The 22813-nt window shown below is 41.0% G+C and overlaps 2 long non-coding RNA genes across 5 annotated transcripts in view; one reads left to right on the top strand and one right to left on the bottom strand.

Moving 5' to 3' along the window:
• The window catches only part of LOC145523559 (uncharacterized), an 880911-nt gene that overhangs the window by 53856 nt on the left and 804242 nt on the right, over positions 1–22813 (top strand). For 3 of the 4 annotated variants that reach the window (XR_014066705.1, XR_014066702.1, XR_014066715.1), the window contains exon 1: positions 8500–8803. The exons of the other annotated variant lie outside the window; for it this stretch is intronic. This is a non-coding gene — a long non-coding RNA (uncharacterized LOC145523559). Of the gene's footprint in view, positions 1–8499; positions 8804–22813 lie in introns of those variants that run through there. 4 annotated transcript variants of the gene reach the window in all.
• LOC145523568 (uncharacterized) lies at positions 8297–12067 on the bottom strand. The gene is made up of 2 exons (XR_014066721.1): positions 11968–12067; positions 8297–9363 (listed from the first exon to the last, which is right to left on the bottom strand). It is a non-coding gene; the product is annotated as an uncharacterized LOC145523568 (long non-coding RNA).

Genomic DNA, 22813 nt, shown 5'->3' on the forward strand with positions numbered 1-22813 from the left:
ATGAAACCTATATAATATGGCCCACCAACTATATACCTCGATAAAAATAAATAAACAAGTGACTCATATAGAAACAGAAGTAGAGATGGAGAATAAAGAAGTATAGCTTCACCTTATACTTGCACAGGAACCCTGAAATAGACAGGATATGGAACCCCGGAACCCGTCCAAACTGTCCTCATGTCCCCTGCTCCCCAGTGTGGGTGATATTCTCCGAGTCCTGCTACAGACCACTTGTCCCATGTAGGCTGTGCATGTAGGCTGTGTGAATGTGTGTGTGTTGGGGAATAATGTGGGTGTGGTTGGGACACATTCTAGGATAAATACAATGAATCTATGGAGTGTAGGGTTCTTATTCATATGGGGAAGGATCACGGAGGTCTCTCTCTTTGAAGACCTCAATGGACAGAAGGCAGGCTGGGAATTGGAGTTTGTCCACAAGGAAACTCTTATCATGTGTTTAAAATCCCCTTTCCCTTCAATTCTTATATTTGGCATCCAGTTGTAAATCTATTCTCTCTAATTATCCCCTGATATTCACTACAGTCTGTTCATGTAGTAGCCTGTGCTAATAATAGTGTAGGGAATTAAGGGATGATGAGGTGCTGAGAAGCCTGGTGTTTTTGCTGACCCCATCCCTTGAGGCCGGCATCATCAACGGTAGCATTATTCCAAAAGAAGAGAGTGGTCCTCTAGCTCTAAGATCAACAGAAAAGCCATCAGAGACCAAGGTAGAGGGGTTTGGAGTTAGGTCAGTGGAGAGGCAGGTTACAGCCACATGGTTTCTGGAAAGAAATGAGACAAGCCCCAGATTTTGAAGGATACATATGTAAATATTTTTCCTGAGACAAAATGGAAGTGGGGAAAATCTCAAATATAAGTCGGGGGGATAGGGTCATAAGTAAGGGTGTTACCAACTGAACAGAGGGCTAGGATACTTCCAGGGGGCAGACACCTATGTTCCACACATAGTTACACAAGACATGATGGCAAGTCTAGAGCGGATGAGTGAGTGCACTGCAGGTCCAGCTGATCCTGGAGTCCAGGCCACCCTGGGAGGAACAGCACGTTGGATAAAGCACATCCATGGTAGAGAAGGAAACAAGGACTTGAAGGAGGCCCTGTGGGCAAAGCACAAGTCACATGGGAATGCCTGTGCAAAAGCAGACAGTCAGGAGGCCGTGGTCAGTGGGGGGAACAGAGATCACAACCTGAGGTCTGCCTTCCTACCCAGCTGTCAAACATGACATTACAGTGTGATGCACCTTCAAAACCTTGAAGTCTCAAAAGTGAATGGAAAAAAAAATTTTTTTTGGTTGACGTTTTTATTTTATGCCAGAAAACTGATGTTCCTTGATTATGATGGAAAGAAAACACTTTTCTGACAATACTGAGACTTTCTTTGGCTTTTTATGTGATGAACGGCCCACTTAGGCTTACTCTTTACTGTCTCTATGAGAGGACATCCTTGGCCCATTCTATCCAGCAAGTATTTCCCAAACTTCACTGACAAAGAGAATCACTTCAGTTTTACCCCAAACCAACTGAATCAGAATCGCAAAGAAGGGAATCTAAGGATCAGCATTTTTTTAACAAGGGCTTCAGTGAATTCAGGTACACTTGGGAAATATGATGTTCTCTAAGCAGTGGTTAGAATGCTAGGGTGGTTCTGGAGGAGGTAAGCAGGTATAAGTCAATGGACTTACAATGGGACACAAGAGGAGGCTGGAATTCAGGTAGAAAAGAAAGTTAAACTGAGATAAGGGACATAGACATTCTAAGAGTAGCAGGAACACAAAAGCAGATTTCCAAGTTCTTGGTCTTAGCTTTGCTTTTCAGACCTCATCTCCTCACATGCAAAATGAGAGATTATCCTACGTTCAGAGCCCTATTGGGAAGGCCCCCTCAGGCCATTCACAATCTCCTCCTCAACCTAAGCAAACCTGCATGGATTTGCTTTGCTCATCAGGGCTTCTATATTAGTGAGCGTGTGCGTGCTCAGTTGTATCTGACTCATTGCGACCCTATGAACTCTATCCCACCAGGCTTCTCTGCCCATGGGATTTTCCCAGCAAGAATACTGGAGTGGGTTGCCCTTTCCTGCTCTAGGAGATCTTCCTGATCCAGGGATCGAACCTGCATCTCTTTTGTCTCCCGCATTGGCAGGCGGATTCTTTACCACTTAGCTACCTGGGAAGCCCCTTCTATATTAGAGTTTATTTAAATAAAGTGTTCATTTTTCCAAAGTTTGAAAACTGCCGCACTAAGTGATTTCTAAGGTCCTTTCAGCTCTAGGATATAAAGTGTGTCTGCCGCCACAATGCCAACAACACAGATCATTAGCACAGAAAAGAGCACCAGGGGCCTTAGGAAGCAGGTCACATTTTGAGGCCTGGATTTTTTTTTTTTATATTGACTCCTGCTGTTCAAGCCTGCTGGCTTCCTTATTGTGAGCTGACATTTAACTGGAGAGAAAATAATTGTAGTAGCTCCATGAATTTAGCAGCTCAACTCAAAGACAAAAATTTACCCCAGAGGTTGTTTGTCATTGTGTGGACAAAATAATAACTGGTTAGTTGTCTGAATTTTCCCTCTTTTCACTAGTTATTTAGTATCAAGTAGCTATAATTAAACGTAAGTTCCATCAAGTGACCTGGCATAAGAACAGCTATGCATTCAGAAGCAGATGTAGCCAGCGGCAAGCCAGGTGACTGGTGGGAGAGCTTGTCAGCAGTTTAGAGATGCCGCTTCCTTTATCTGGGCACTACACACCAGGACATCTTCAGAAACAAGCATCTGTTTAAAATGTGTATAATCTTTGCTTTCCTGCTCACCCTTTAACCCAGGAAAGACTGCTAAGTGTATGCGGCAAAACTTGGGTGCAAGTCCAACTCTGTATTTACTGTGTACTTTGGACAAATCACCTCTTATCTAACATGGGGGATAATAATATCTACTTTGCAGCACTGCTGTGAGAATTAAAGAAGATAATGCATGTGAAAGCGTTCTGTAAATAGCACAAAGTCTTACGAATATAAAGGTGCATGTATCATAATGAATAATGGCACCATATTTGAGCAAACAACATTAGGAAAAAAACACTATTGCATTCACAAGCACTACAAATGCTTTTATATATAACCAGACAATATGCATCTATTAACACATCCATTTATTCACTCATTCACTCAGTTTCTGCCTGTACAGCACCAGTCCCTGTGGGAGACTAGAAGCAACCGAAGGGGAATAGTTAGATGAAAAATACATTTAGGGTTTGATGATTTGTTAGATGTTTGATGACAGTTCAGTGTGTGGGGGACCACTATCACATTCCAGGTACCGGGCTTCTCCCTGTGGGAATCTAAATTGTTAAGACTGTATTTCCCCAGTAGAGAGGCTCATAGTCACAGAATGGAGACAGAGGCTCAGGCAGTCTGACAAATCCAGTGATTATCCAGAGCTGGCCCCTAGCTTGGCAAATAAATGCTGACCGAACACAGATTTTATCTTAAGAGAGTTTAATCTTAGGGCCACGTTTCAGAATGTTCATTGCTCTTCCCATTCCCCCGTAACCACACTCAGCCATGTCTTGCCTGGATGCCCAAGAGTCCCCTGAATGCCTAGAATAAATCTCACAGTGTCTCTTCAGGGATAAGCCCAGTTTGACCTTTCAGAGTAAAATGACTAGACTCATAGATAGTGGTGTGAGGGTTTTCAGAGTCTCTTTAACTGAGTGCTAAAGGGAAAATAACCTTTTTAATAAAAAATAAAAATTGGTGTGCCTCCCATTGAACATGCTCTTTTAAATTATAGTAGAAAATACTTAAGTGATTTATTACCTACATGTATTATTATACTGCTGAGGAAATAAGCAGGATGAAATAGAAATAAATGGATCTGGGTGGCCTTTGGCGAGTTAACCGGGCCAGCACGTCCTTTGGTTTACCTGTATCACGTTACACCAAGCTCATCCAGGCGTTAGTCACCCACATACTGATCACAGAGATCAGAGCTTTGACTTACCCACGGTTAATTCCAAACTTGCTTGACTTGCTTTTCATGAATGTAAATAAAAACAAATGTAAGCTTGGCCATATAATCTCTGATAGGAAGGTTGAAATTGGATGGAAACTACTAGAGTTTTCCACTAGAGTGGAACTTTGTCCCTTGATCTATCTCACTTCTCCCAGAAAATGATGACAATGAATACTGAAGTTTTCCTCCTACAAAGTACTGCTCTCCTGCCCCATTTCCCTCTTTCTTCAGAGCTCTTAGGCCAGAGAAGAGCATGGCATCTATTTCACAATCCAAGGAGGTCAAACAAGGATAAAAGGCGGGGTTTCCTGCTGGGGGAGCCCTCCAAAGCCAGCAGCCTTTTCTCTGAGCCTCTGTAAAATGCTCCTCCGTGTCCCCTGACGTTCTCTGTGCCCTTGACTTGAATTAGGTCCAGTGTTTCCTGCTGGGGAGCACCTGGTGTGTATTTGTCCTCTTCACATTAGAAAGACTCCCAGGCACTATGTGGTGTTGAAGTGGGTGCCTTGTGGTATGTTATCAAATGATTCCTCTGAGAAAGGCCAATTCCTCTTCCACAGCCTCGGAGGGTGAGAGTCCTTTAGCTTTGGACACGATTTTGCTATGCCTGTGCCTTAGTGCTGTGGTGCTTTGGAGTCTCCATTTGTTTATCTAACTTTTTTTTTTACAGCTCTTGGATATAGACAAAATGTATAGGTCCTTTCCTGTTGTTTAACACTGTACCATTAGTATAACGTGTACCACTTTCTTTATAAAGTATATTTACTTCTAATAGGCTTGGTAATAGCCTTATAGCTACAAAAGGTTATGTGAAAAATATTGGAACTTGTTTAGGTCATGCATTTCTTATGATCAAACGTCACTACATGTTGTTGTTTTAGTTGCTAAGTCATATCTGACTCTTGTGACCCTATGGACTGTAGCTCAACAGGCTCTTCTGTCTATAGGATTTCCTAGGCAAGAATACTGGAGTGGGTTGCCATTTCCTTCTGCAGTGGATCTTCTCCACCCAGGGATCGCACACACGTCTCCTGCATTGGCAGGCAGATTCTTTACCACTGAGCCACCAGGGAAGTGCCCCATTACACATTAGTGATCTTATAAGAAACCTCACAATAATTCTAAGACTAAGGCTATCCTGAACACGCTGTCATCACCCTTTCTTCCATATCGTTATAATAAAGGCAGTTAACATTTGCCCAAGGTATAGCAGTTTGGGGGGCTTTCTGGGTGGCTCAGCAGTAAAAAATTTGCCTGCGCTGCAGAAGATGCAGTGGACACCACAGGTTCAATCCCTGGGTCAGGAAGATCCCCTGGAGGAGGGCATGGCAACCCACTCCAGTACTCTTGCCTAGAGAATCCCATGGACAGAGGAGACTGGCACACCACAGTCATAGGGTCGCCAGAGTTGGACACAACTGAAGCAACTGAGCACACACACATAGCAGTTTGGAAAGCACTTTCCTATTAATCACCCGTTATGTTCTTTCTACCATTATCAATGTCATTTTATAGATAGAAACCTGTGGCTTAGAGGACAAGAGATTTGCCCCAGCTTCATTCAGCGGGGTGCACAGGGAGCCAGGATTTGAGGCCAGGCTTCTGACCATAGGGCCACAGAAGCCCCCAAACCATGCACGTTTTCTATGTTTCTTGAGATTTGGAGGAGCCGGCCAAGACCACATAATGATAAACTTATCTGAGTAGGTGGAAGGATGAAGATGTGGTTCTTAATTTTCTGCCCATACTCGTGTGATCCTGAGCAAATCTCTTAACTCTTGAAGGCCTCAGGTTCCTCCTTTCTAATAGGAAGGGCTGGAACAGTCCAGTGTTTGTCAGTGGGGATGGCTTCATGCATGCATTTCTGAGGTTCTGCAAATGCCTATGTGGCTTCACGGAAGTGGAGGCTGAACTCAGACCATACTTAACTCTTGTTTTCAAATTTCCGAGTTCATTTTTTTTTTTTTTTGGTTGCACTGGGTCTTTGTTGCTGTACACAGGCTTTCTCTAGTTGCAGCAAACAGGGACTACTCTTGTTGTGGTGCAGGGGCTTCTCACTGCAGTGGCTTCTCTTGCTGCAGAGCACAGGTTCTCAGTAGTTGCATGGGTTCAGTAGTTGTGGTGCATGGGCTTAGTTGCTCACGGCTTGTGAAATCTTCCTGCATCAGGAATCGAATTTGTGTCCCCTGCTGCATTGGCAGGAGGATTCCTACCCACTGTACCACCAGGAAAGTCCTATTTAAATACTATCTTAGTTCAAATGTTACCAATGAGAACTTTAATTGTAGGAGGAATCAGTCATCATGCATGAAACCAACAGAGATGTTCAAACTTGTTTTGCAAACTTAACCCTTCACCCACTCTGGAATACAAAAGGGTTAAATGTGAAGAAATCAGGAATGGATGGAAACTGGAAAGCTTCTTTAGGGAGAGGTGTCAGTATGCTGCTAATACTCTCAGCTCACTGAGAGGGGAAGGAGGTGCTTTTCCTTCACTCCGTGATCCATGACCATGGCTTCTGGGAGACCCCTGATTTGTGCCCCTGCAGTCTGAAGTGACCCTGTGGACCTGGATCTGACTCCACCTTGAGAAATCTAGATCCAGTAGCTGGCTTCCACATGGAGTGGAAGACTGTGGCTTAGGAAGTAACCGCACTCCCTTTGAGAGAAAGGCTGCAGGTGTGTGCTCTTTGTGAACTACATGCAGGAAGTAGAAAGAGCTAGCTTGGGGCTGCCTTAGATTCTACCTAAGAGAGCTCCCTAGGGTAGCAAGGAGACCTCAGTAGAAAAGGCAGGAGGTAGGGACTGATGAAAGATGTATTAGAAACCAATTCTAAAGACATTCATACCTTTGTCACAGAAACAGCAAGTATAAGTCCACAAAAGAGAGAGAATCTTCCAAGAACCTAAAACATCACCCCTTGAGAGAGTCAACTTGAAACACTTACTAGGCCCAGGGAGCATCTGTATCACCCATGACATGAGTAAGATATTTTCTGCTTCTTTGTTCTCCCTTTTTCTCCTGATCCTTTAATTCGGTAGGTATCACAAACTCTATCAATTAGCTGGGGCAAAGCAGGTGGAAGAAAGAAGTGGGAAGCTAAAGAAACAGCCAGCCCAAAGCCCTTCCTCACTGCTAGGCCCAGCCTAAAGCTGTCTTCACTGAGGAGTAGAGAAGCATAAACTTTGAAAGGAGCTCAGAGTTTTGGTTAAACTGGACTCATCAGATTAATAACTGAAACGAACTTGTTTGGAGGAGTACAGTGAGCAAAGAACCTTCTCATTTTCTTGGCTAAGTCTGAGAATGACCAGCAAAGTCTGGCACTGAATAGCATCCAAAGGACAAGGAGAACCAGTATGAAAGAATGAGCTTGCAGGGGTAGTGAGGAGAAAGGCATAAGGTTATTTTCTGTTACCCTTCATCCTGAACACTGGTAACATCGATACACTAAAAATAATACCATTTTTCTTTGTTCCTGATAAACTGATTTGAAAAAGAGTTCTCAATTTCAAAAGCTAGAAAGTGGCAAAAACTCAATGATAGAGAAAGACACTTCCCACACAGGCATCAATGTCAGTCAGTACAGAGTGGGAAAACATTGTGGACTCTTCCCCATTGTGTTCACAACCATTTAGATCTTATGGATGAAATTAAAGGAACTGAAACTGTTCCCTTCTCTACAAGAGGAGAGGACACAACTTTGATCCTGGTCCCTCCCAGCTCCCCCCACCCCTAAATACACAGACAGTAATGAACCTTACATCTAAATTAGGGGGAGAGTGGAAGAGCAAATCAAGAAGGGGCAACAAAAATGAGGTTAAGGAACAGAAAAAGAAAGAGGAAGTAGAGAGAAAGGTTACTGTGGGCAGAGAGTCGCCGTCGAGATCAGAAAGGAAAGAGAGAGCCTCTGGAGCAGGAACAGGGACTGCCTCTCTACTGACCAGCTCCCCCAGCACTGCTTTTCCGCTCTGCCCTCTGCTCCCACTCTCTGGGGGATGGTGGGAACACCCCACTTGAAAGATCCTGCCCACAATTCCAAACACATCCTTGGCCTCTGGACAACTGCTTAGGTTCTCACCTACCTCCCCTTTCAGTGTCTTTCCTTTTTTATTTACTCCTTGAGGGTCTTACCAAAGTCCCTCCCCCAAGGCTTGTTTCTAATCTAGATGGACAACCTGACACAGGGTCCCCAATAGCCGCTATAACATAGTGCATCTTATAATACCGATTATATTTGCTGCCAAGCAATAAACGTTTCCTTTGCTTTTCTGCACAAAAAGCTTTATTGTTTCCATGTAGTCCACAGCTTGGAAGAGAGCTCAAGAGTGGTTAAAACGCTGCCCACGGGCTGCAGGGAGAGGCTCAGGCCGAAGCCCTGACTCCGGGTGGGTGCAGAGGGCCCCCTCAGGGGCCTCTGGGCTGCCAAGGATCTAGTCCTCATCTTCTTGATGAGTTTCACGGGCTCGCGGGCGCATGCGCAGAGCTCCAGGAAGAAGGAGCTGGCGGTCTGTACGGCGGGCCCGAGGGCACGCGGGCCCAAAAGCGCCCGGCTTGGTTCTTCTCCCCGGCCTTGGAAGCTTCCACAGCACCCAGAATATTGCACCACTCATCATGGGACGGCGCCTGCTCGTCCTGGGAGAGGGGCGTGCGCCACAGTGGTTTGGCATCTTCCAGAAATGCCGGGCACGCTGGCGCTTCTCCTCGGCCAGACGGTGGACGTCCCCACTCCTTCCAAGGCACCGTCGCGGTGGAAATAGAGCCGCTGGGAGAGGTAGGTGTAGCAGGCCCCGCAGGTGCGGGCCGACCTGGGGGTTACCGTGGCCTTGCCCTTGGTGGAATAACTCTGACGAACCTGGGAGCTCCTGGTTGATGTAAGGAGCTCAGCTCAAACAGACTAACAAACAAAATAGAAAGCCAGTGTTGGCTGGTCCCGGAGGCAGAGGATGACTAAGTGCTTGGTTCCAAAGGTTGAGGCTGGAAAGGAGGCTGGAAGTTGGAGGGTGCTGGGAGGCTGGAGCAAGGGGCGGCCTTGGGCCTGTGGGATCCAAGCACTGTTGAAACAAGAGACAGATCAGCGGGGCCGCAGGGCGCTCTGCCGAAAGCAGTTTTATATTAAAGCAAACTTGGGCGTATGATGGTGTAGAATATAAAATGAGCATGAATGTCAAATCCAACAGGAGACTTGATTGATCAGTGTCGAGCCTTCAGCTGCTTCCAGGTCGGTTCACTTAGATCCTCAGGGCTCTCTGTTCACACTGCTCTGCTTCTGGAGTGTTTTCCTGGAAGTTCTTGAGGAAATCTGGCCTCCTTTGTTTACTTTCTTAGGAGCATCTGTATTGGGAACAGCAAAGAGTATTCAAGAACCAAAGAAATGGTGCTCTACCGATAGAAATGAAGGTGGTTTGATGGGAGGTGGAAGAGATCTGTTGGAGGGTGTGTGAAGCAACTCTCATTTCATATATTCTGCCAACTGATGGGGCCAGCTCTGTTTAGAAATCTCTGTGTGGGCCAGGTAATACAAATAGGAAAGATTTTATGAGAGTTTATTAGATCAGCTTTCTCTAAGGTATGTTTCATGAGATTCTAGTCTGGTAAAATGTCTCAAGAAAGAAGAGTTCCATACTCAGCTTGGAAGATGCCATCTTGGAAATACACCAAATACAAAGATGTTAGAGGTTACTAGAAAGCAGGTAGCAAAACATACAAGTTTATTTGACTCAGCATTGCCCAAATATAGTGTGTATATATATATATATATATATATATATATTTCTATGTAACTTTTTTATAACTCCTTTGTAATACTTTAGAATTATATTTAGGGAAACATGCTTAGGGAAACACCATGCAGTCTAGAAGTTACCAATCCTTTCCTCACCCAGGACCTCTTTTTTGGTTTTCCCCATTTATTTCATGTTTTGAACATTTTTCCTAGTAAATAAACCCATACTTATCTCCCTCAAATGAAGTTTGTGTAAGGAGAGGAATGTGTAAGCAATGTTCCCTGCTGCAGATTCCTTAGTTTTGGCTCTCAACCTGTCTCTGTCCCTAGGTCCATTCTGCTGTAGGTATTCAGTTTGCATATTATAACCTGGTAACAGTCTGAACCCTCGGTTTCATCAGAGAAACGCATATGATGTCATCAACAGCCAATCAGAAGTTTTGAGCAACATGAGCTAGACAGTTGCCAGACTGAAATGATATAATTCTAGCCCCAAACAAAGAAATAAGATGTTATAGTTAACTTGTGTAAATAAATGTACAGTGCATATACAGTTGTCTTTAGAAGTTTAAAAATATTTAAAAAAGCTCCAGGATGTCTTGCTAACCTCACAGATCCCTCAGCATCCAGGTATTACACGTTTAGATGTACAATGGGCCATTTTACAAATGTTATTATTGCACTTCTATGACGTGTTACATTTGTATTCAGAGTTCTATTACTGTAAAGATAACTTCTTATTAGATAAATCTCAAGATCATAAAAAGTGATAATGTATTACAAAAAGTATGAGAAAGTAAGGAAATTGTGAAGCATGACAAACCCTTTGGTCTTAAAGCAGAAATTTTTATTCCCAGTTAGTTGAATATGAAGACTTTAGAAGAACCATATCTTTGTATTGTATTTTACATATGACAAAGCACTTCTCCCATCAATCATCTCAGTTCTCCCAGCAGTCAGGTGATGTTATCAGTAGACAGTGTGGCATTGGCCACATTATATGATTTTTAGAAGTTTTTGGTTATAGATGTTAGAAACATGAATTACCTTCTGCAAGAAAGAAAGGTTACTGGTGGGTTTTTTTAAAAAGTAGACTTCTAGGAAGCACTGAATAATCAAAACACAGGAAGAACAGAGGTGCAACTGGGTTATAAACACTTCGAGGCAGGGACTAGAAAGTTGTCAAGATTTTTCTCAATCTCACATGCCTCTCTGGGCATTTACTCTCTGGGCTTTACTCTCTCTCATTTTAGACAGCCTTTCTCTACTTGATGGAAGGCTTGCTTACCAGAAGCACCTGAGTTTTATATCTTAAGTATGGAGCCACTGGAGAGAGATTAGTTCAACTCATGTCTCATTCAAAGGCCACAAGCCACAAAAAGGGCTGTGGATTAGCTTAAGTCCAGTGCTTAGCTGCAAAGGAATGAACCGTAACCAGGGAGCTGGGGCCCGATGTACCCATTCCGTGGCTCCTGTGGCAAAAAATGTAGGTGGGGAGGAGTTGTGAGAGTGGAGGTGGGCAGGGAATTGATTCTTAGAAAAGATGTGCTAGGCAAATAATTCTGTAGGTGTGTATCCTGTATCATGCACTAGAGGCCTGTCAGCAAAACCCCTAAGCCCACATTAGCTGAATTTATGCTCAACTACATCAGGGGAAAGATCAGATAATAATAGAAATTGCACGGGTTGTTACCCTCAAGGAGGCCAAATCTTCCTCATCTCACACCAAAAGAAATTAAGCCATGTTCTGTTTAGGCCTGGGGTAAACATGGCAGAGGTTTGTTCTTGAGCTCCCATTTTAAGGGAAGGCTAGTTAAGAAAACTGTGAGAAAATAACTCATGACCCAAGGAAGGGAGGACATCTCTGTGCCTGAACTATTTCCTTATATGACAACTGACAGTGAGATAAGGATGCAGGTTTTGGCTGGACTTTAAACTGTAGTTACCTAACCTGTTACCTTCTCAGGAAGGTCTGTCTGTCTCCAGATACCTCAACCTCTTTTCCAGGAGGGAAGAGGAGCCGAAGAAAGATAGAGGAAGAAGAGCAACCATTCAAGGAATTAAAAAGAGGAATTGTTTGGGTAGGAAATGGTTCTCAGGCAGGTGTTGGACGTATACAACTATAAAGCTGTATGCAGTTGCAGAACCAGAAATCTATTCTTTAGGAACTTGCAACTTATTTGAATTATCTGTAATTATTTCCTTTTATTTACCTTGGTATTGTTCTTGAAAGTGACTCCAAATTTCAGCTGTGCTAAGGGGAACTTACCCCCTAACCAACCCTCCCCCTAAACTCTCTGCCTTTCTGTGCCCATATTCTCTGAGTAGGAGTGCAATATCCTTGGAGCTGGTTTTTGTGATGACATAAAGAGGCCAAGGGCCAAGAGAAACTCCCCCTTTTGTGATTGGAAGTGGTGGTAGGAAGAGGAGGCTATGATGGAAGGTGTGATGGTTAATTTTGTGTGACAACTTGGCTAGGCTGTGGTGCTCAGATAGTTGGTCAAACATTATTCTGGATGTTTTTGTGAGGTTTTTTTTTTTTTGGAGGAGATTAGTATTTAAATTGGTGGACTTTGAATAAAGCAGGTTGCCCTCCATGATGTGGGTAGACCTCATCCAAATAGTTGAAGGCTTGAGTATAATAAATGAAATTTATTTATCCATGAAATTCCATGAAATTTCTGTCCATGAAATTCCTTCCTGAGCAGGAAGGAATTCTACCAGCTGACTGTCTGTATTCCTTCCTGGGTCTTTGGCCTGCCCTATAGATTTTGGACTTACCAATCCTTTGCAATTACACGAACACACGTACACACACGCACACACCCTGTTGGATCTGTTTCTATGGATAACCCTGACTAATACAGAAGTTTTTCTTACAACTAAACTTTACACAGAGATTGCCCAGTCAGAGCTCTTAAATCACAGAGGCTAATTTTGAACAATGTGGGTGGACCTGGAGAGTATTATGCTTAGTGAAATAAATCAGAGAAAGACAAGTACTCTTGTTATCATTTACAGGTGGACTCTAAAAAATAAAACAAATGTATGTATATAACAAAGCAGACTCACAGATTAGAGAACAAACTAGTGGTTACCAGTGGGGAGAAGGAAGGGGAGAGGGGGCAAGATAGGGGTAGAGGATGAAGAGACACAAACTACTATGTGTAAAATAAATGAACAAGAAGAATATATTATACAGCACAGGGAAATAGAGCCATTATTTTGTAATAACTTTAAATGGATTGTAATCGATAAACATTGAATCACTGTGTCATATACCTGAAAATAATATAATATTGTAAATCAACTTCAATAAAAAAAATTGCAGAGGCTGTACTTAGCCCTGTTCTTAAAAAATGTAATGAGAAAGAAGAAATTAATTACCCAAGTATCAGTGACTATTTATCATTTATTGAGGGCCTCTTTCTACTAGGTCTTAAAGTCCAGCAAAGTGGAATTTAGTTGTGTAGGGACGATAGTGAAAGGGGGTTCTACACTAATAGAAAACTTGTATGGGATCATGTAGGTATGTGAGGAGGGAGTGGGCAAGTTTGGTAGGTACCCAGGAAATATGAAAGGATGATAGAAATATTATACTGGAAAACATTTGTATGGCCTTGATGGCCAGGCTAAAGAGGCCTTTTCTGTACAGGCAAATAGAAGTCAATGAGGCTTTTTGAGTGAGGGACTGAAATATTTGGAGGAGAGGAAACTGGCAGTGTGACAGTGATTTGAAAGATAAAGACTGAGAGTAAGAAGTCCATTTGGAAAATTATTGTAATTTAGTCTGTATTAATACCTTTAGTCTTTTATTCACCAGACACTTAGGGAACCCCTGTTAGTGCCAGATGTTGTGCATCTTACAGAGAAGTAAGATGGCGACTGTGCCTCTGAAGGCTCCACCCTTCTGGAAAGACATACGTGTGATGGAAGAAAGGTGAGCCATGCACGTGGAAGCATTTCCCAGCCTCAGCCTCTAGTACCTAGTTTGGAGCCCTGACCCACAACATAAAACTGGACATAGAACTGAGAGGTCAGAGTTTTTTAGGATGCCTCATAGAGTAGTACAAAGTATTTTTGTATCTTTTGTGTTAATCACTCAGTCGTGTCCAACTCTTTGCGATCCCATGGACTGTAGCCCACTAGGCTACTCTGTCCATGAAATTCTCCAGGCAAGAATACTGGAGTGGGTTGCCACTTCCATCTCCAGAGGATCTTGCTGACCCAGGGATCAAACCCATGTCTCCCTCATTGCAGACAGAGCCACCAGTGGCTCGGCAGTAAAGAATTCACCTGCCAATGCTGGAGATGTGGGTTCCATCCCTGGTTTGGGAAGACCCCGTAGAGAAGGAAATGGCAACCCACTCTAGCATTCTTGCCTGGGAAATCCCATGGACAGAGGAGCCTGGTGGGCTACAGTTTATGGGGTTGTAAAGAGTTGGACAGGACCTAGCGACTAAGCAACAAATATATATACATATATAAATGTATATATATATATATCAGTGGTGCTTCTGACTCAGATGATGGGCTCCTGGGCTCCATGAACGTAAGAGATTGGACTTGAACCTGCAAGCCAGAACACAGTATTTTCTTGTCTTTCATCTCCACAAAGCATATGTTTATTCTTCTTGCACAAAAGCCCAGCCTAACATGCCCTGCCTGTTTTATTAAGGACTGATTGCTTTTGCACAGCTGTGTGTCCTGTAAACAACCTCCTCTGAAGGGGCAGGCGTGTAGAGCAGGACGCATGCTCCCTAAGCTGGCCCAGAGAGCGTCTCTGAGGCCCAGTGATAAAAGCAGAGTCACGCCCCGTGGTGCCAGGGTTCAGCGCAGGGCTGGGAGGGGTTTTCATTTTGGTCACTCATTCACCCGGAAAGACTCAGCACTATCTCACAAACCTGGTTTCTGAGAAGTCAGGCAACCTGATTGCACTTTATGACTTGGGCAGTGATATATTCTGAGGGCTCATAAAAATTAATCCAGACACATGCTACAAAACTGACACCTTGAAATGAAAGAAGGAGCAGAGGCTTTCTTTCTGTTTGAGGCCAGGATCAGCCGTGCTGCTTGTAGGTCACAAAGTGCCGAGGAGGGCGAGAGGCTGCTGCTGCTGCTTTTCCTTGTGACAGCTGGAGTGCCTAACTCCTCCAAGAAGGGCCCCTTCTGTCACCATAGACATAGATAACTGAATAGTTGTCGTGGGAGTGGCAAAAACTGCCTTTTGAGCACTTTCTAGAGTGTCTCCCAATATGGTTCTTCCTCTAGTCCCTACTTTCAATGAAATAAAAGTAATTGTTTTGAAAGTACTAATAGCTATCTTTATGTACCAACTTATTTACACATGTTGTCTTTTTAGTTACTACCATCTCATATTGTGTTCAGTATTACTATCCCCTAAGAATCAGACAGAAGAACTTGTCAAGGTCCACAGCTAGAAAATGAAGGAGTCTGTGTACAAACCTAGATCTACCTACTGCTGCTGCCCACGCTTATGAATTCTGTCTTTGTTAGGACAGTATCTGTGTCATTTTAATTTATTTACTGTGGCGGTAAAATGCGGGTCCTGCAATCATATATGTTCAGTGGGAGGAGGTCTAATTTTCTTCCTCCTAAAGATTCTCTAGCTCTCTCCATTGAGAAAGAGTACAGGAGAATATACATGAAAGAAGTCCGAGGCATCCTTTTAAAATACGGTGTTAGATTTTTAATAGCAAGACAATAACTATGGAGCAACTTGATAGTTTTAGGAATTGAAATTTTATATAAAAAACAAGTGAAGAATGATTGGATATATTCCCATTGCTGTCAAGATCTTTGTATATTAGTTTCTAGTGTTTTTTAAAGAAAAATTGCTTTATTGTTTTAAAAATAATTCAAACTATTTAGAAAAGTAAAAATAAAAAGTAAGAGTGAATCAACTGGAATACCACCACCCATAAATGGCCACAGTTAAACAATTCATGGACCTGGATTTTTCTATATATAGTCAAGTAGATTAACTTTATAAAAATGGTATCATGATACAGTGCTATTTTTCTAAGTAAATGTTCTTCTCCATTAGGATTATTTCCTAACTATCCCTCTGAGGTTGTAAAAGAGGTTGTGAAGAACATTTAAAGATATTTTCCCCCAATTTTAGGTGTGTAGAATAAAGACACTAACATTATCACTTTTCCATCTCCCCTTTGCCCATCTCTCAAATGCTCCTGTAATATTATTTTTAAATTATCCAGATTGATAATGTTTGCATTCTGTAGTTAGAATTTCATCGTTTTAACTTTATTTAAATGGGTGTATTGTTTCCCACCTGTCCTTGTACTATAATTTCTTTGATCTTTAATTCATCTCTTATTTGTTTGGATTTCATGGTCAGATAATTTTTTCAAAAGGGCCACATTAGCATCATCTTCCTGGTTCTTCCATTTTTGAAAACATATTTTCTTAAATCTTTATTTCTTTATTCGGGCGCACTGGGTCTTAGTTGTGGCATGCAGGGTCTTTAGTTGCTGTAGGTGAACTCTTAGTTGCATCATGTGGGATCCAGTTCCCTGACCAGGGATCGAACCCCAGGCCCCCCTGCATTGGGAGCATGGAATCTTGCCACTGGACCACCAGGGAGGTCCCAAAATGTCAGTTGTTTTTACACTAGAAAGATATGACTGAATTAATGATGCTGATCAGCTTCTTTTCACTAGAATTTTGTGGCTTCTTTTCACTAGAATATTTCTCTTGTCTTCTGCTGTTGTATGTTATTGGAAGACATATGAGGTGAGGCTGGTCTGATTTTTTTTCTTCTTTGTAGGTGTATTAGAGGTTTCCAGAGAAACAGAACCAAAAAAGACATATAGATGGATAGATAGCCTATATGTAAGATACTTATATAGAGATTTATTATGAGGAATTGACTCTGATTATGGAATCTGAGAAGTTCCAAGCGGGAGACCCAGGAGAAGTGAAGCGTGGTTCCATTCTGAGTCCACAGGCCTGAGAAGTAGGAGAACTGATGGTGTAGGGTCATCTGAAAGCTGGCAGGCTCAAAACCCAAGAAGAGCCAATGTTTCAGTTCAAGTCCAAATGCTGGAGACGATGAATGTTCTAGCTCAAGCAGTCCAGTAGGCAGAGTTCCTTCTTACTCAGCATTTTTGTTCTATTTAGGTCTTCAGTTGACTGATCGGAGACACCCATCTTGGAGAAGGCAGTCTGTTTTACTTAGTCTGCCAATTCAAAGGTTAATCTCATCCAGAAACACCCTTTTAGACATACTCATAATAATGTTTAACCAAATGTCTGGGCAACCATGGTGTAGTTGAGTTGACACATAAAATTAACCATTGCAGTAATAATATGCTAAATGTGAAGAATTCTTTCTTTCTTCTCGATGTTCAGTAGCCACCCTAGGTAGTATCTATATTGAGCCTTCTGTATCAGATTTTCTTGCGACTGATTTGCATATTCTGTTTTTTTTTTTTTCACTTGGAATGAGGGTATGGGGGATTTTTTTTTTTTGACTATTATATCTTTCACTACAGCTTCTGGTTCATTTGTGTTGATAGTTTCTATAGCCCAGAGACATCAATTACCCTTATTTGGGGTTTTTATCTTTTATTTTCTCTATATTTATTAATGCTGTTTTAATTGAATTTTTATTTTGTCTTAAAATTTCATATTCAGCGGTGTCTATTCTTCCTTGTTATCTCTGGTTTATCAATTAGTTCTGTGATAATATTATTTCAGCTGAATCTTCTTTTTACACTTATGCTGTAATCATCTTATCTTTGAGCTCATACTTTATTGAAGGCTTATTCTTCTTAAGTTATGCTATGGAAGAAAGTGGAAGTGTAGTTGCTCAGTTGTGTCTGACTCTTTGCGACTGCGTGGGCTACTAGCCCGCCAGGCTCCTCTGTCCATGAAATTCTCTAGGCAAGAATACTGGAGTGGATTGCCATTTCTTTCTTCAAGGGATTTTCCTGACCTAGGGATCAAACCTGGGTCTCCTGCATCACAGGCAGATTCTTTACCATCTGAGCCACTTACAGAAATGACGTTATGCTATAGCATGAAGCAAATGTTAATGATGTTGACGATTTCCTTCTAGATCTTTTCTGTCCTTTCTTCCTCCCTTCCTTTCTTCTTCCTCTGTATTATGTTTTCAGGGTTTCCATTACATTTATTTTCAGTCTGTCCACACTTGCCTCCATTACAGTGTGGGAATCTTCTTTACTTCCTCTCTGAGCAAGGGTTCCTAGTGGAGTACCTTTTTCTTCTATTTATTTTATGAAGCCGATGTGACTTTGAGGGTCTGATCTTTGGGTCCATAGCTGAGTTAGATCAGCTGTCCTTGTTTCAGAATCTTCTCTTTGTTTCTCTGGCCATGCATGAATTTTTGATACATCACATCAGCTCACACCCCTTTCTTTGCTCAGTTGTCCTTGGTAAACGTATGCCTAGGAATGGTTTTAAATATGTATTTGCCAAAATATAATGTGTTGGGGGAGGGAAATTCTTCCATTTGTTTCCTTTTATATCGTTTTTAGAAGTCTTAACCCAGAAGTTGGAATAACATGAGAGGGAACTAAATGAAGTAATTGACTTACATTTAAGTCAGAGCAACTTTTAAATAAAAAATATTAAACTCAGGGAACACCGTCTTAGTATGAAATAGGAGACTGTATTGTACAGGAGAAAGAACCAAACTGAGTGTCAGGTAACCTTACATTCTAGCCCCTAGCTCTAGCACATGCAGTGGAAACTAGGGAAAGCCCTTGATTTCTTTGACCCTATAAAATGGCGTGATAATATCACCATGACTGCTTCATAGAATTACTTGAGGCTCAAAAAAGACAAAAGGGCTTTGTAAATAACAAAGTAACACTTAATATAAGAAAAAGTGAAAGTGTTAGTCGCTCAGTCGTGTCCGACTCTTTGCAACCCCATGGACTGTAGCCTGCCAGGCTCCTCTCTGTCCATAAAATTCTTTAGGCAAGAATTCCTCAGGAGTGGGTAGCCATTCCCTTATCCAGAGGATCTTCCTGACCCTGGGATCAAAACCAGGTCTTCTGCATTGCAGACAGATTCTTTACCATCTGAGCCACCAGGGAAGCCCAATATAAGAATTTGTTATTATTTTATTATCATTATTATTGAGTCTTTATTTGTAGAGATTATCCTGAAGATAGTTAGATGAGAGTTCTTAGGAAGGGGGTTGGGGAGGGTTGACTAAAGGTTAAGCTTGGCAGTTTACATTTTCCTTGATAGGGAGAGGGATTGTGCATAGTTTGAAGGATATTTTCAACTTATTCCATATTCCATCTCTCATTTCCATTGGGAAGTAATAGGTTTAGACATTTACCCAACTGAAGACAGGTAACTAAGTCTCTCTTGTAGCTCTCTGTTTTTGTGAATATCGATAAAATGTCCAAGCAATACTTGCATTAAAGAATTAATAGTATTAGACCTATATTAATAAACTTTTATGGTTCCTTTTGGATTTTAAGAGATTTGCACTGTCATTTTTAATTTTGAATAAGATTCTTTTCAAAATATAGGCACAAAAATATATTCTCTACTGATTCAAAGGAGAACTGTGAAAGCTTTGATTACAAGTCAGACTGAGTAATAAACCTTATTTATAATAATGCTAAACCTGAATCATGCACGCCAAATAATTTATTTGCCTATGAGTGTAATTTTGAAAACTAAAATTTTATTTATTCAACTTCAACATTACTGATTTTATTAAAATTTCCCATTCAAAAATGCATATTTAAAAAAAGCAGTTGATACACAGGACTAGGTTTCATATCCTCACACATGCTAGAAGGTAAAATAAGCTCATTGACATCACTGATTTTGCCTTCCGTTCTATTCATGCTTTCAAAAGAAGCTTGCTTTGGGTAGAAGCAAGATTGGATTGAAGAGTTTTAAAAGAAACCATTTATATAGTGATCACAATTTTTAATTTTATTTGAAAAGTTGGTAATATTGCTTTAACCCTCATTTAGGCTGATCTAACAAAAAAATCTATAATATGAAATATTTTTCTTGCTATGTAACTGTGGAACTCAGTTGAAGCCACTAATAAGATACCATGTAGGGGACCAAACATGTGTAAGTACTGGCGGGAGATGGAATGATGAAGCTGGTCAGAACCTAAGCATGCTCTCGTACTTGCAGAACGGCAGCTGCGCTGTACACAGGTTTGGCTCTGCTGCTGTCCTAAGTCTCACCTGTGTTAATGAATGGTCCTCTTAGCACTTGAATGTTTACCCCAGAAACAGTAGTCCTACTGCTATAGTTAAGGGAACCATACACTGAAACTTATAGCTAAGTTCTGCCGTATATTTTAGCTGTGTTTGTTTTTAGGACTCACATTATATTGAAATAAAAAATCACATTATTTGGAATTATCCCTTATATGTCTATTTTATTTACTACATATCAGCATAATCATTTCAAATCTGAGACAGAGATTGAAAATGGAGTATTTGATTTCAATCTACAGTAATGAAGGCCATTATCACAGAATTTATTTTACTATCTTTCCACTATTGAAAAGGAAAAAGGGAGAAAGAGGCCTTTTCAGAAGAATAAGATATTTCTTCAGCTTTCAGCTGATTTGGCAGGATATGCAGGGTGTGGTGTTTTTAATTCACTGAAACTAATACGTTGTTTTTATTTCAAATTCAGCACATCCGAAGTTCATCCCTTGGGTTGTCTTCATGTATCAGAAACCCCCAAATGGCTAATACAGTTTAAGGAAAACAAATGCTAATGAATATTAATGGAAGTATCAGCTCAAATACCTAATATTTACTTTCATCTTGGGTAAAAAAAAAAAGAGATTTGTGGTTAGGTTTGTCAAGACATGCTCACTATGCTTTTTTGACTTTCTTCACTCTTTTCTGGTCGTTTTCGTATGCTTCCCATAGTTTTCTATTCTCAGCAGCTTGGTGGAATTAATTGTGAGTGAAAAATCTAGAGTTCAATCCCAGGTCAGTAACTTGTGTGTCACGTAGTCTTTTTCTCCTCAGTTCTCCGTCTGGACGGGAGGAATTCCGGGTGCGAGTGGGTCACACAAGGCGCTGTGAGCCGCTCATGCCTCGTGGCCCACTGGGGGATGGCGGTGGGGAATCTAGGCTCTCCCACGCCCACTTTAACCAGAGCATTGTTAATTTTCTGTTTATTATATTCAGCTTAACCAATAAGGCTCTGTATTTAAAAGAGGTTTTGCTGAGAAAAAAATCAACAAAACTTGAAACCCATTGTTATCTGTTTTGGGTTCACTTTTTTACTCGTTGTTTTTGAATTGAGTATTTTATGACAATTTCATCTTTTTTACTACCTTATTAGCCATATCTCTGTGTTATGGTACTTAAGTGGTTTCTTTATGGCTTATAATATATGTCTTTAAATTATCACTGTCTACCTTTAGGTGACACGATTCTACTTTGCATATAGTGTACCAACCTTACTACACTATACTTTCATTTCTTTGTCCCCAGGCTTTTTAAAATGTCATACATTTTAAAGTGTCAATATATTGTACTCCCACAATACATGGTTATTATTTTTGCTTTAAACAATCAATTGTCTTTTAATGATACTTTCAAAAAACTGATGAAAAATTTTCATATTTACCAGTGTATTTTCCACTTCTGATGCTCTTTTCATATTTATCAGTGTATTTTCCACTTCTGATGCTCTTCAATCCTTTGTATAGACATAGATTTCCATATAGTATCATTTCCCTTCTTGTTAAAATGCTTTTTTAAAAAGCACTTATTGTAATGCATGTCTGTCTGCTGATGATAAAGCTGTTTTGTGTTTGAAAAGCTTTGTATTTTGCCTTCATTTTTGAAGATACTTTCACTGGTAAAGTATTCCAGGCTGACAGTTTTTTCTTCAGTACTTTAAAGATGATGCCCTAGTATCTTTTAGATTGTGTTGTTTCCAGTGAGAAATCTTTCATATATACACACATATATATGAAAATATATATTTGTTCTGCATTTTGTCTCTGTGTTTTGATTTTCTAATAATCACTGCTGCTGCTGCTGCTACTGCTAAGCCACTTCAGCTGTGTCCAACTCTGTGCGACCCCATAGACGGCAGCCCACCAGGCTCCCCCGTCCCTGGGATTCTCCAGGCAAGAACACTGGAGTGGGTTGCCATTTCCTTCTCCAATGCATCAAAGTGAAAAGTGAAAGTGAAGTAGTTCAGTCGTGTCCAACTCTTAGTGACCCCATGGACTGTAGCCTACCAGGCTCCTTTGTCCATGGGATTTTCCAGGCAAGAGTACTGGAGTGGGGTGCCATAGTCTTAAGTAATTTGATTATAATGTGCTTTGGTGTCGTTTTATCTTGCACTTGGGTTTTTTTTCCCTCAGTTTCTGAATCTGTGAGTTAATAGTTTTTATCAAATTTGGAAAGATTTTAACCATTATTTTTTGCTGCCCCACCTTTGGGAATTAGCATATTAGTTCTGTTAAAGTTGTCCCACAGCTCAGTGAAAGTCTGTTTATTTTTGAGACTTTTTATCTAACTGTGTTTGATTTCGGAGAGTTTCTATTGTTATGTATTCAATTCCACTAATGTTTTCTTCTGCAAAGTCTAATCGGTCATTATTTCTATCTTGTATGTTTTTCACCTCAGATACTGTAATTTTCATCTCCAGAAACTCATTTTGAGTCTTTGTATATTCCATGTCTCTAGTTAGCATGTTTAATTGTTCCTACAGCTTCTTGGACACATATAATACAATTATAATATTAATAACTATTGTAATAGCCTTATCCAGTAAATATATCATCTATATGACTTGCTGGTCAGTTTTGATTGATTGATATTTCCAGTCTTCATGGTTCAAAGTTTTTGTTTCTTTTCTTGCTTTGTAACTTCTGGTTTGATGCCTGACATGTGATTTTTACCATGTTGGATATTTTAATATTCCTATATTCTTGAGCTTTCTTCATGTTGTGCCTAAATTCTTTTGAAACAATAGCTACTTTTGTGGCTGGCTTGAAAAAACTTTGTTAAGCAGGACCAAAGCAATGTT

Source organism: Giraffa tippelskirchi, chromosome 2 (assembly GCF_054371585.1).
Source record: "Giraffa tippelskirchi isolate mGirTip1 chromosome 2, T2T-mGirTip1v1.2.pri, whole genome shotgun sequence".
Lineage (NCBI taxonomy): Eukaryota > Metazoa > Chordata > Mammalia > Artiodactyla > Giraffidae > Giraffa > Giraffa tippelskirchi.